Here is a 12,202-nt window from a genome sequence, read left to right as displayed (position 1 = left end):
AATGTAAATAAAGAATATATCGAATAAAAAAAAAAGAAATATCAAAGAACACCTTGACTGTTTCAGGTGCAAGATATAGTTTGGATAACAGACATGTGAAGTTGCCATTACTATTTCTCGTGTGTGGCAGTAATCTTTTCCTATGTAGATATTTTCTTATTTTTTTCTCAGACTTGAAGGCAAAAAAAAGTGCTGTGCCATGTGATAAAAAAAGAATGTTGAGCATTTCTTTAGGTGCTTCTCAGCTATTTGAGTTTCCTCAGTTGAGAATTCTTTGTTTAGCTCTGTGTCCCATTTCTTAATAGGATTATTTGTTTCTCTGGAGTCTAACTTCTTAAGTTCTTTTCATATTATGGATAGGAGCCCTCTGTTGGATGTAGTATTGGTAAAGATCTTTTTCAAAACTGTTGTTTGCCATTTTGGCCTATTGATAGTGTCTGTTGCCTTACAGAAGCTATGCAATTTGATGTCACTTATTTTGATTAAGCCCTCCAGATAATTTTGTGAAGGCCAATGTATTTTATCCACTTGGTAGCTTGTTGCTTTCAGTTTGTTATAAAACTTATCTTTGATTTGTAAATAAAATACATTTATTCACTCAGATCTGAAAGCTGGGAAGTCTAAAATCAAGGTGATAGCATTTTTTTTTTTTTGTATAAGGAGAACCCTTCTTTTTATTCTTATTCATAGAAAATAAATTAATCTCCTATTTGCCCAGACATGGGGATTCCATGTTAAGATCTTAAATAACTGATTCTGGGCCTGTCCTTTAATACATAGAGATTAGGCTTTGGAATAGAAATTTTTATATGTCACAAATTCCAGACTTTATTACCAGGTGAGAGAGCTATGGTAAAACAAATCGCAAAACAGCAGAGATTCCTGTTGATCTCAGCTATTTAATCTACAAAGACCACCAGCTATCCATTGGCTCTATTTTTATATAAATTCACCCTAGTTCTCTGAAGAAGGGAATCAAAGAAAACCTCAGAAAATAGAAAAATCTTTCATGCTCATGGATTGGCAGGATTAATATAGTTAAAATGGTCATCTTGCATAAATCAGTGTACAGATTCAATGCAATCCCCCATCAAAATCCTAACTCAGTTCTTCATAGAGTTAGAAAGAGCAATTCTCAAATTATCTGGAATAAGAAAAAACCCAGGAGAGCTAAAACTATTCTCAACAGCAAAAGAACTTCAGGGGGAATCAGCATCCTGGACCTCAAGCAGTGCTACAGAGCAATAATGTTAAAAATTGTATGGTATTGGTACAGTGACAGGCAGGTAGATCAATGGAATAGGATTGACCCAGAAATGAACCCATATACCTATGGTCACATGATCTTTGACAAAGGAGCTAAAACCATCCAGTGGGAAAAAATCACCTTTTCAACAAATGGTGCTGGCTCATCTGGAGGTCAGCATGCAGAAGAATGTGAATTGATACATTCTTATCTCCTTGTACTAAGCTCAAGTTCAAGTGGATTAAGGACCTCCACATATAACCAGACACACGGAAACACATAGAAAAGAAACTAGGGAAGACAATTGAGGACATGGGACCAGGAGGAAAGTTCCTAAACAGAACACAAATAGCTTATGCTCTAAGATCAAGAACTGACAAATGGGACCTCATAAAATTACAAAGTTTCTGTAAGGCAAATAACACTGTAAAAAGGACAAAATGACAACCAACAAATTGGGGAAAGATCTTCACCAATCCTACATCTGACAGAGGGCTAATATCCAAAAATACAAAGAACTGAAGAAGTTAGACTCCAGAGAGCCAAATAACCCTATTAAAAATTGAGGTACAGAGATAAAAATTTTCATCTGAAGAATTTTGAATGGCTGAGAAGCACCTTAAGAATTGTTCAACATCATTAGTGATTAGGGAAATGCAAATCAAAACAACCCTGAGATTTCACCTCACACCAGTCAGAATGGCTAAGATTAAAAACTCAGGAGACAGCAGGTGTTGGCGAGGATGTGGAGAAAGAGGCATATTCATCCACTGCTGGTGGGGTTGCAAGTTGGTACAACCTCTCTGGAAATCAGTCTGGCAGTTCCTCAGAAAACTGGGCATGACACTTCTGGAGGACCCTGCTATACCACTCCTGGGCATATACCCAGAGGATTCCCCGGCATGCAATAAGGGTACATGCTCCACTATGTTCATAGCAGCCCTATTTATAATAGCCAGAAGCTGGAAAGAACCCAGATGTCCCTCAATGGAAGAATGGATACAGAAAATGTGGTATATTTACACAATGGAATACTACTCAGCAATTAAGAACAATGAATTCATGAAGTTCTTAGGCAAATGGTTGGACCTGGAAAATATCATCCTAATGAGGTAACCCAATCACAAAAGAACACATATGGAATGCAGTCACTTATAAGTGTATATTAATTAGCCCAGAAGCTCTGAATACCCAAGACACAATTCGCATATCATATAAATCCCAAGAAGAAGGAAGGAGAGGTCCCTGGTCCTGAAAAGTTTGGATCCAGCATTGTAGGGGAGTACCAGGACAGAGAAGAAGGAGGGGTTTGTTTGGAGAACAGGCAGAGGGACGAGGCTCATGTGACTTATGGGGGGGGGGAGGAAGCTGGAAAGGGAAAATCATTTGGAATATAAACAAAGAATATAGAAAATAAAATAAAATAAAATAAAAAATGTTTATAAGATTGTAGCAAAATTATAAATCTAACAAGAAAGCTTCTAGCTTCTTAGACAATACTTTCTAATAATTTTCTTTGAAAACAGAAGAACATGTCTTGCTCAAAGATAAATTACATACTTAGCAAATATTTTAGGGGTTGATATGAGAATAGAAATCCAGAAGATAATTACCTTTATTGATAATGACACCTGATTTCATAATATATCAGAGTATAATGCAAGCTTTTCAAAGGAAAATCTTTCTGAAACATATCTATTTGAAAATTTCCATAAAGCCTTCTGTATACAAAGGTTACTGTGATTTTACTTGAGGAATTAATGGATTTGAAAATTTTGTACCCTTTCTGTTTTGGAAACAGGTCATACAATTTCTGAAGCTGAAATGCTACAGAAATGAAAGGACATATATGTTAAAGTTTGCTGAAAAAATCTCAAACATCAAGAGCAGTATTGAACACAAGAGCTTTTGCTATAAAGATTTTAATAAATTATCTGGGCCATAAAATATAAGCAAATAATAATAAATGATAGTGGACAAAATGGTAGAAGTATTAGTGATGTCAGATAGTATTGCTATATTAGCCAAAATAAGTCAAATAAAATAGTTCCATTGTTAGTTTTCTTTTTGTATCCTATATTGGGTAAGACACATTATTTCTGAATGTGTGTATATGTATATGTGTTCTTATATTGGAAGGTGCTGACACTGGAACTACAGCTATAGTAAAAATGTCAACCTAGTTACAGCAACATAAGATAAATGCCAGATGGTTAAAATACTCTCTTGCCTTCTAAAAAGATTCTTTATAACCACACTCCAATGTTGGGCCAGAAAATGTAAGATTGAGACTCTACAAATTTTACTCTTACTATTAGGAGAAAATGCTACATACTTCTATCAGAAACAATTTGAAACACAATGACACAATTCATTATATTTTCTCTCAGTAAAATTTTTCCAAGAACATATATGTGTAAAACATTAGAGGTAGGAAAAGCTAAATACTTCCCAGAACACCTATGATTATATGAATTGCAAATGTAATAAAAATAAAATGACTTTGAAGTAAATGCTCTAAGTTAAGTGGAGTAATAGCATTTCTTAGTTCAAATGGAACATGGCAGTGGTGAGAATGATAGAATCTAACAGATCTGCTTTACTTCCATGCTTTAGCCTTCTTATTGGGAGTATAATTTGTAGTAAAAAAAAAAAAAAGTCCTGCACGGAATCTACGAAAAATGTATTTCGAGTGAAACACTCTTTTTACCTGTCTTTCAACATTTCGTGTCTGCCTGCAGTAAAAATATTGTTATTTATTGGTGGCAGGCAGGCATGATTAATTGTTTCTAACCCAGTAAATAAGAGAGCTGTTCAATGACTCACAGACTTTGCAAATCCAGTTTTGCTTTTAAACTCAGAGTTGATTCACAAGACAGGTCGTGATAACCATTATCACGGGAGCAACAATTTCCATAAAAAAAATCACAGTCTGTGATAAAACAGTCTGTTGTGTTTTCTTCACTACATGTGCAGTCATTTATGGTGAGCATATAAATTTTCCTTTGGCCCAACATGATCATTATAAGATTTTTCCCATATCTCAATATTATGTGAATGAGGCTAGAAAAAAGATAATTGATCACAACAAATTCCATTATCAATCTTTACTTTTTGTATTCCCTGTTTTTTTTTTTTTTTTTATTAAGGAAAAGGTAGAGGGATACTATATGGACATACTATAAACATCAAGCGTTTTCCTCTGAGCATTAGAAATTTGATTGGCTTGACTAATTTAATTATAACATGATATATAAATCAAGGCAGATTGTAATCCAATTTATATAAATAACTAGCTTCCATCTATAATTGGTCTGTCAATATATGTGATTATTAATAAAGATCCATAATCTTGGGACAGATGTGATTCTCAGATTCTGCTCAAAATGCATAATAAGGTTTAGATGCCAAATTCTCCTCATTCTCATTCTTTCAGCTGCCAGTGCAGGTGGTGTTTACCCCAAATCCATTTCCCCCCCAGGATCTCCACAATTACTGCTTATGCAGAAAAAAAAATAGCTCTTTATACTTGACTTAGAATGACATTTCCAATGTGAAGGTCTGTCTTCTGCAAGATTTATATTCCTTTCTAGTATAATGCTAGCACTTTGGATAAAGCATACCATTCCCCATTGATGAACAAGTTTTATTTCAAAGTTAAGCCAGTTTTAACATCTAACTTGGTCCAGACAAAGATGATTTAGGATGTGCATTTTTGTATCTTTCCTGGTCCTCTCAAGCTTTCTTAGTTGCCATTCCTGGCTTTTATATTGCTCATGGGTTTTTTTTATTCTACTATTTCACATCTATCAAAAGAAATTGTTTTAATACCTGTTTGTTAGTGAAAATGGTAGAATTAGTACTTGGCTGGTATTCAGTTTTTTATTGAAAGGGGGACTGATCTTCTCAAATAGCATGAAATGTTGGCAGAAGGCTTAACAAAAATGAAGGGTTATGAAAATCTATATGAAATGATAAAATTTTCCAACTCAGGTAAAATACCATAGTTGACTGTTGAATACAGATATTATGAAATAACTGAGTAGGCATTCACTTGGGTTAATGGTTAGGTGAGTATAAAAGGATTGTAGAGATAAGGTACTCAGTTGGATAGCCAAAACTAAGGGAAGGAAATCTTTAGATCTAAGGGAATCCAGTAGTTTGTAAGCTGATCTCTCTCTCTCTCTCTCTCTCTCTCTCTCTCCCTTGCTCACTCTCTCTCCCTCTTGCTCTCTCTCTCTTCTCTCTCTCCCTCCTTCCCCCTCCCCCTCCCTCCTCTCTCTCTCTCTCTCTCTCTCTCTCTCTCTCTCTCTCTCTCTCTCTCTCTCTCCTTTCATATATGTGCATGTGTGTCTGTGTGTCTGTATAAAAGAAAGTTTGAAAAGAATTGGCTCGCATGTTGTGACTTTTTCAAAACTTATTATTTATTAAATCAAAATTTTAGTACCATGTGAGTTATTGGAGAGATAGGCCACAGTCTCCCCAAACAACATAGACTGTACATGTTATTGTCTTTGTCCTCAGTTGCTTATCATAACTCAGAAAGAAATATCCTACTGCTGACAATATTAATGCGGATGAAGGACAAAGAAATCAGCTTTAAACTGTCCAATAAACTTTCTCATTGTTTACAACTTATACAATGTGAAAGGAGTACAAGAGGAGAAAATACATCAATGATCTTTTCCAGCAAAGATCCCTACATGTTACAACATATATCTATTTACAAGATGTTTCTTCTTCTTTGTATGAAGGATATAGTGGTTAATCATCATGTTCTAACTGTATATGAAGCCTGTTTCATGAAGGGGTTTTATGTCTGGTACTATAAACATGGTCAAAAGTCCATGAAAATAATAACCTTTAGGGGAGAAAACTGTTTGCCAAGTGGCTATGGTATCAAAAATCCATTCTACATATCTCTGTTTCTTGCCAATGATGTCTGCTGTTCCAAACTTTTGTCAGAGAGGTATTTATTAGCATTAGACAGTACAGAGACTCATAACTGTTCAAAGTACTGAGTACAAATAACTGAGTATGCAGATGTGAGTAAATTATCTCTGTATGTCCCACACTGCAAGGTTAAGTAACTTCACTGAAGATGGGGCAGAAAAAGAGAGTCAGTAAATGAGGAGGAGAACTATGAAATGCTAACTTATACCTATGCCATGGCTTTTGCACAGCAGCTATAGTGACGTGCACAAGACCTGCAGACAAATCAACTAAAATTCTAGAATGGAGGGGAGAATGGTTGCTAGTGCTTCACCAAAGCCACTGCCAGAGAAACTATTGGCAGTTGATTGCTGTTAAAAAATTACTTTCCTTTGGGAGTGTGGCCACAGGTAGATTGTTCACACCTCATTGGAATGCTACATATATGGATAATCCTCTAATATAATCAGAGGTTATTAACAATGAATATATTGATAAACTAAGAATGTGATCAATATAGGGCACTGAAGTGCATTGTAGTGAGGTAGTAGTGGATAGTTCTAATTAATATATATTGTATGAATGTGTTGAACATTGAAAGATCAAAATACTTTCAAATATTTTTAAAAATTGTAATTTTATTTTCATTTTTTCTCTAGTTATATCAGTTGTGTTTAATTTTACTGGAGGTTTTTGGGCTATCTAAACTTACATTCCTGCCTACCCCCTCAAATTAATGAAATGACTGGTTATTCTGCTATACTTATAGAATGATGCCTTGATCAATAACCATCAAACAGGCATGTTTCTGCAACAGATGTAAGAAGGTTCAGAGATCCACACCCAGATGAAGAAAGAGTGAGAGATTTTGCCACATCCCTCTTCTCAGATATCACGGAACCCCATTGAAAGAGAAAGAAGAAAGATTGTAAATTCAGAGGGAATGGAAAATATGACCAACCAAATCAATAAAGCCTAAGCAGGACTCACATGAGCTCACAGACACTGAAGCAGCAAATATGTGGCCTATATAGATCTGTACATATATGTTACGGATGTTGGCCTGATGTGTTTTCTTTTTCTTTTTTCTTTTTTTGTCTTTTTTTAATTCGATATATTTTTTATTTACATTTCAAATGATTTCCCCTTTTCTGGTCCCCCACTCCCCGAAAGTCAAATAAGCTCCTTTCCCTCCCCCTGTTCTCCCACCCACCCCTTCCCACTTCCCCGTTCTGGTTTTGCTTTATACTGCTTCACTGAGTCTTTCCAGAACCAGGAGCCACTCCTCCGTTCTTCTTGTACCTCATTTGATATGTGGATTATGTCTTGGGTAATCCAAGTTTCTAGGCGAATATCCACTTATTAGTGAGTGCATACCAAGATTCATCTTTTGAGACTGGGTTACCTCACTTAGTATGATGTTCTCCAGCTCCATCCATTTGTCTAAGAACTTCGTGAATTCCTTGTTTCTAATGGCTGAATAGTACTCCATTGTGTATATATACCACATTTTTGCATCCACTCTTCTGTTGAGGGATACCTGGGTTCTTTCCAGCATCTGGCAATTATAAATCGGGCTGCTATGAACATAGTGGAGCATGTATCCTTATTACATGCTGGGGAATCTTCTGGGTATATGCCCAGGAGTGGTATAGCAGGATCTTTCGGAAGTGACGTGGCCAGTTTTCTGAGGAACCGCCAGACTGATTTCCAGAGTGGTTGTACCAATTTGCAACCCCACCAGCAGTGGAGGAGTGTTCCTCTTTCTCCGCATCCTTGCCAACACCTACTGTCTCCTGAATTTTTAATCTTAGCCATTCTGACTGGTGTGAGGTGAAATCTCAGGGTAGTTTTGATTTGCATTTCCCTGATGACTAATGTAGTTAAGCATTTTTTAAGATGTTTCTCTGCCATCCGGTGTTCTTCAGGTGAGAATTCTTTGTTTAACTCTGTACCCCATTTTTCTTTTTTCTTTTTTGTGGTAGTAGGTGTGTATCTCTGACTCTTTTGCCTACTTTTGTGACAGTTTTTGTCCTATTAGGTTGATTTGTTCAGCATCAATATGAGGCGCATTTGCTTGTTTTATTGTGTCTTGTTTGGTCCCATTTGGCTTTTGTCTCTTGGAAGCTTGCTCTTTTCTGACAAGGAAAGGGAGGGGCCAGGAGCTGGGAGTAATGGAGGAGAAGTGAAACAATGGGGGAATATATTGTATCAGAGAAGAAATTCTTTCCAATAGAAATTAAAAATAATAATAATTTGTGATTTCAGAAATTTTACATAATTAGTATTTATTTCATTGTGTAAAATTTTGGGGTTGTATTCCAAGCACAAACACACATACACACTAACATTATCAACATCAAAATAAGAGGAAATAACAATTTCTCTCAACATCAGTGAACTCAATTCCCCAATAAAAAGACACAAGGTAACAGAATGGATGCAAAAGTATTATCCATCATTTTGCAACATAGAGGAAACACACATCAGCAATAAAGATAGATATCAGAGTAAAGAGCTGGAAAAAAACTTTCAAATCAAAAGGACCCAAGAAGCAAGATAAAGTAGTCATTATAATATTTAATATAATAAATTTTCAACCAAAATTAATCAAAAGTGTCAGAGAAGGACACTTCATACTCATCTACAAGATGATTTCTCAATTCTGAACAACTATTCCCCAACTGCAAGAAACATTGCTAAACTTTAAATCATACATCAAACCCCACGAATTAATAGTGGGAGACTTCAACAACACCTTCTCACCAATTGAGGGGATCATCCAGATAAAAAAGAAAGCTAAACAAATATTGAATCTAATAGACATTATGAATTAAATTGATGTAATAGATATCTTCAGAATATTTCACTCAAACACTAAAGAAAATTCAATTTTCTCAGTACCTCATGGTCCTTCTCCAAAACTGACCATGTAGTCAGTAATAAAGCAAGCCTTAACAGATAAAAGAAAATTGAAATAACACCTTTTATCTTTTCAGAACACCAAGGATTAAAGCTGGGATTCAACAACAGAAAGCCTACAAACTTACAGACCTTGAACAACACTATACTCAATGATCTCTGGGTCTCTAAAATCAGTTCTGAGGCCAAAGGAAAATAAAGAAGGCAACAGGCTTTGCTTGCCTTATGATTTTTGGAACTTACTACAGAGATAATAAATAGCTGTATATACTTGGGGATAATTCCTTCCAGACCATGCTCCTTTTTAAAATTAATTAATTACTTCATTTTTTACACTTAATATTTTATTCTGCCCCACCCCCATCTACCCTCTACTTATTCCACATCCCATGCCCCTCCATACTTCCTCCCCACCCCTTGTCTTCACATGGATGTCCCACCCCCCACCCTAGGGCCTCCAGTCTGTTTTTTATTATATATATTCTTTATTTACATTTCAAACGTCCCCTTTGCTGGTTTACCCCAGAAAATCCATAACCTATACCCCCCCACCCTACTCACCAATCCACTCACTACCTCTTCCCTGTCTTGGCATTCCCATATACTGGGGTATCTAGCCTTCTCAGGACCAAGGGCCTCTACTCTCTTTGCTGTCCAATAAGGTCATCCTCAGCTACATATGCAGCTGGAGCCATGGGCCCCTCCATGTGTACTCTTTGTTTGGTGGTTTTGTCCCTGGGAGCTCTGGGGGTACTGGGTAGTTCAAATTGTTGTTCCTCTTATGGTGCTGCAAATTCATTCAGCTCCTTGGGTCCTTTCTGTAGCTCTTCCATTGGGAACCCTGTGATAAGTTCAATGGTTGGCAAAGAGTGTCCCACTCTGTATTTGTCAGGCAGAGCCTCCCAAGTGACAGCTATATCAGGCTTAGGTCAGCAAGCACTTGTTGGCATCCACAATAGTGTCTGGGTTTTATAGCTATATATGGGATGGATTGCTAGGTGGGATAGTGTCTGGATGATCTTTCCTTCAGACTCTGCTCCATACTTTATCTCTGTATCTCCTCCTATGAGTATTTTGTTCCCCCTTCTAAGAAGGACTGTAGTATCCATACTTAGTTCTTCCTTCTTCTTCTTGAGTTTCATTTGGTCTGTGAATTGTATCTTGGGTATTCCAGGTTTCTGTGCTAATATCCACTTATCAGTGAGTGCGTACCATGTGTGTTCGTTTGTGATTGGGTTACCACACCTAGGATGATATTTTTTTACTTCCATCCATTTGCTTAAGAATTTCATAAATTCATTGCTTTTAAAAGCTGAGTAGTATTCCATTGTGTAAATGTACCACATTCTCTGTATCCATCCCTCTGTTGAGGGGCATGTGGGTTCTTTCAAACATCTGGTTGTTATAAATAAGGCAGATATGAACATAGTGGGGCATGTGTCCTTATTATATGCTGAAGAATGCTCTGGGGTATGTGCCCAGGAGTGGTATATTAGTGTCCTCCAATAGTATTATGCCAAATTTGCTGAGGAATCTCCAATATGATTTCTACAGTGTTTTTACCAGGTTGCAATCCCATCAGCAATAGGGGAGTGTTGTTCTTTCTCCATATCCTGCCAGCACCTGCTGTCTCCTCTGAGTATTTGATCATAGCCTTTCTGGCTGATATGAAGTAAAATCTCAGGGTTGACTTGATTTTCATTTCTCTGATAACTACGGATGTTGAACATTTCTTTATGGGCTTCTGAGTCAGTTGATACACCACAGTTGAAAATTCTTTGTTTAGCACTGTACCCCATTTTTAATATGGTTATTTGGTTCTCTGGAGTCACTTCTTGAGTTCTTTGCATATATTTGATATTAGCCCTCTGTCAGATGTAGGATTGGTAAAGATCTTTTCCCAAATTGTTGGTTGCCATTTTGTCCTATTGACAGTGCCCTTTGCCTTACAGAAACTTTGTAATCTTATGAGGTCCCATTTGTCAATTCTTGATCATAGAGCATAAGTTATTGGTGTTCTATTCAGGAAATTGTCCCCTGTGCTCATGTGCTAGAGGCTCTTCCCTACTTTCTTTTCTATTAGTTTCAGTGTAACTGCATTTATGTGGAGGTCCTTGATCTACTTGGACTTGAGCTTAGTACAAGGAGATAAGAATGAATTGTTTTGCAGTATTCTGCATGCTAACAGCCAGTTGTACCACCACCATTTGTTGAGAAAGCTATCTTTTTTCCACTGGATGGTTTTAGCTACTTTATCAAAGATCAAGTGATGACAGGTGTGTGGGTTCATTTCTGGATCTTCAATTCTATTCCATTGATCCACCTGCCTGTTAGTGTACAAATACCATGCAGTTTTTGTCACTATTGCTCTGTAGTACTGCTTGAGGTCCAGGATACTGATTCCCCAACAAGTTTTTTTTTTTTTTAATTGATGAGAATAGTTTTAGCTCTCCTGGGTTTTTTGTTATTCCAGATCAATTTGAGGACTGCTATTTCTAACTTTATGAAGATTTGAGTTGGGATTTTGATGGGGATTGCATTGATTTTGTGTATTGCTTTAGGCAAGGTGGCCATTCTCACTATATGAATCCTGCCAATCCACAAGCCTGGGAGATCTTTCCATCTTTTGAGGTCTTCTTTGATTTCTTTCTTCAGAGACTTGAAGTTATTTTCATACAGATCTTTCACTTCTTTGGTTAGAGTAGCACCAAGATACTTTATATTGTTTGTTATTATTGTGAAGGGTGTTGTTTCCCTAATTTCTTTCTCAGCCTGATTATCCTTTAAGTATAGGAAGGCTTTAGGAAAGCATTAGGTTTGCTTGAGTTAATTTTATATCCGGCCACTTTGCTGAAGTTGTTTATCAGCTGTAGGAGTTCCTTGGTGGAGCTTTTTGGTCACTTAAGTAGTGATAGTTTGACATCTTCCTTTCAAATTTTTATCCCTTCCTTTCAAATTTTGACCTCCTTTTGTTGTCTAATTACTCTAGCTAGAAATTCAAGAACTATATCTCATAGATATGGAAAGAGAGGGCAGCCCTGTCTAGTCCCTGATTTTAGTGGGATTGCTTCAAGTTTCTCTCCATTTAGTTTGATGTTGGCT

Source organism: Apodemus sylvaticus, chromosome X (assembly GCF_947179515.1).
Source record: "Apodemus sylvaticus chromosome X, mApoSyl1.1, whole genome shotgun sequence".
NCBI classification, from domain to species: domain Eukaryota; kingdom Metazoa; phylum Chordata; class Mammalia; order Rodentia; family Muridae; genus Apodemus; species Apodemus sylvaticus.
This window is presented reverse-complemented; position numbering follows the sequence as displayed.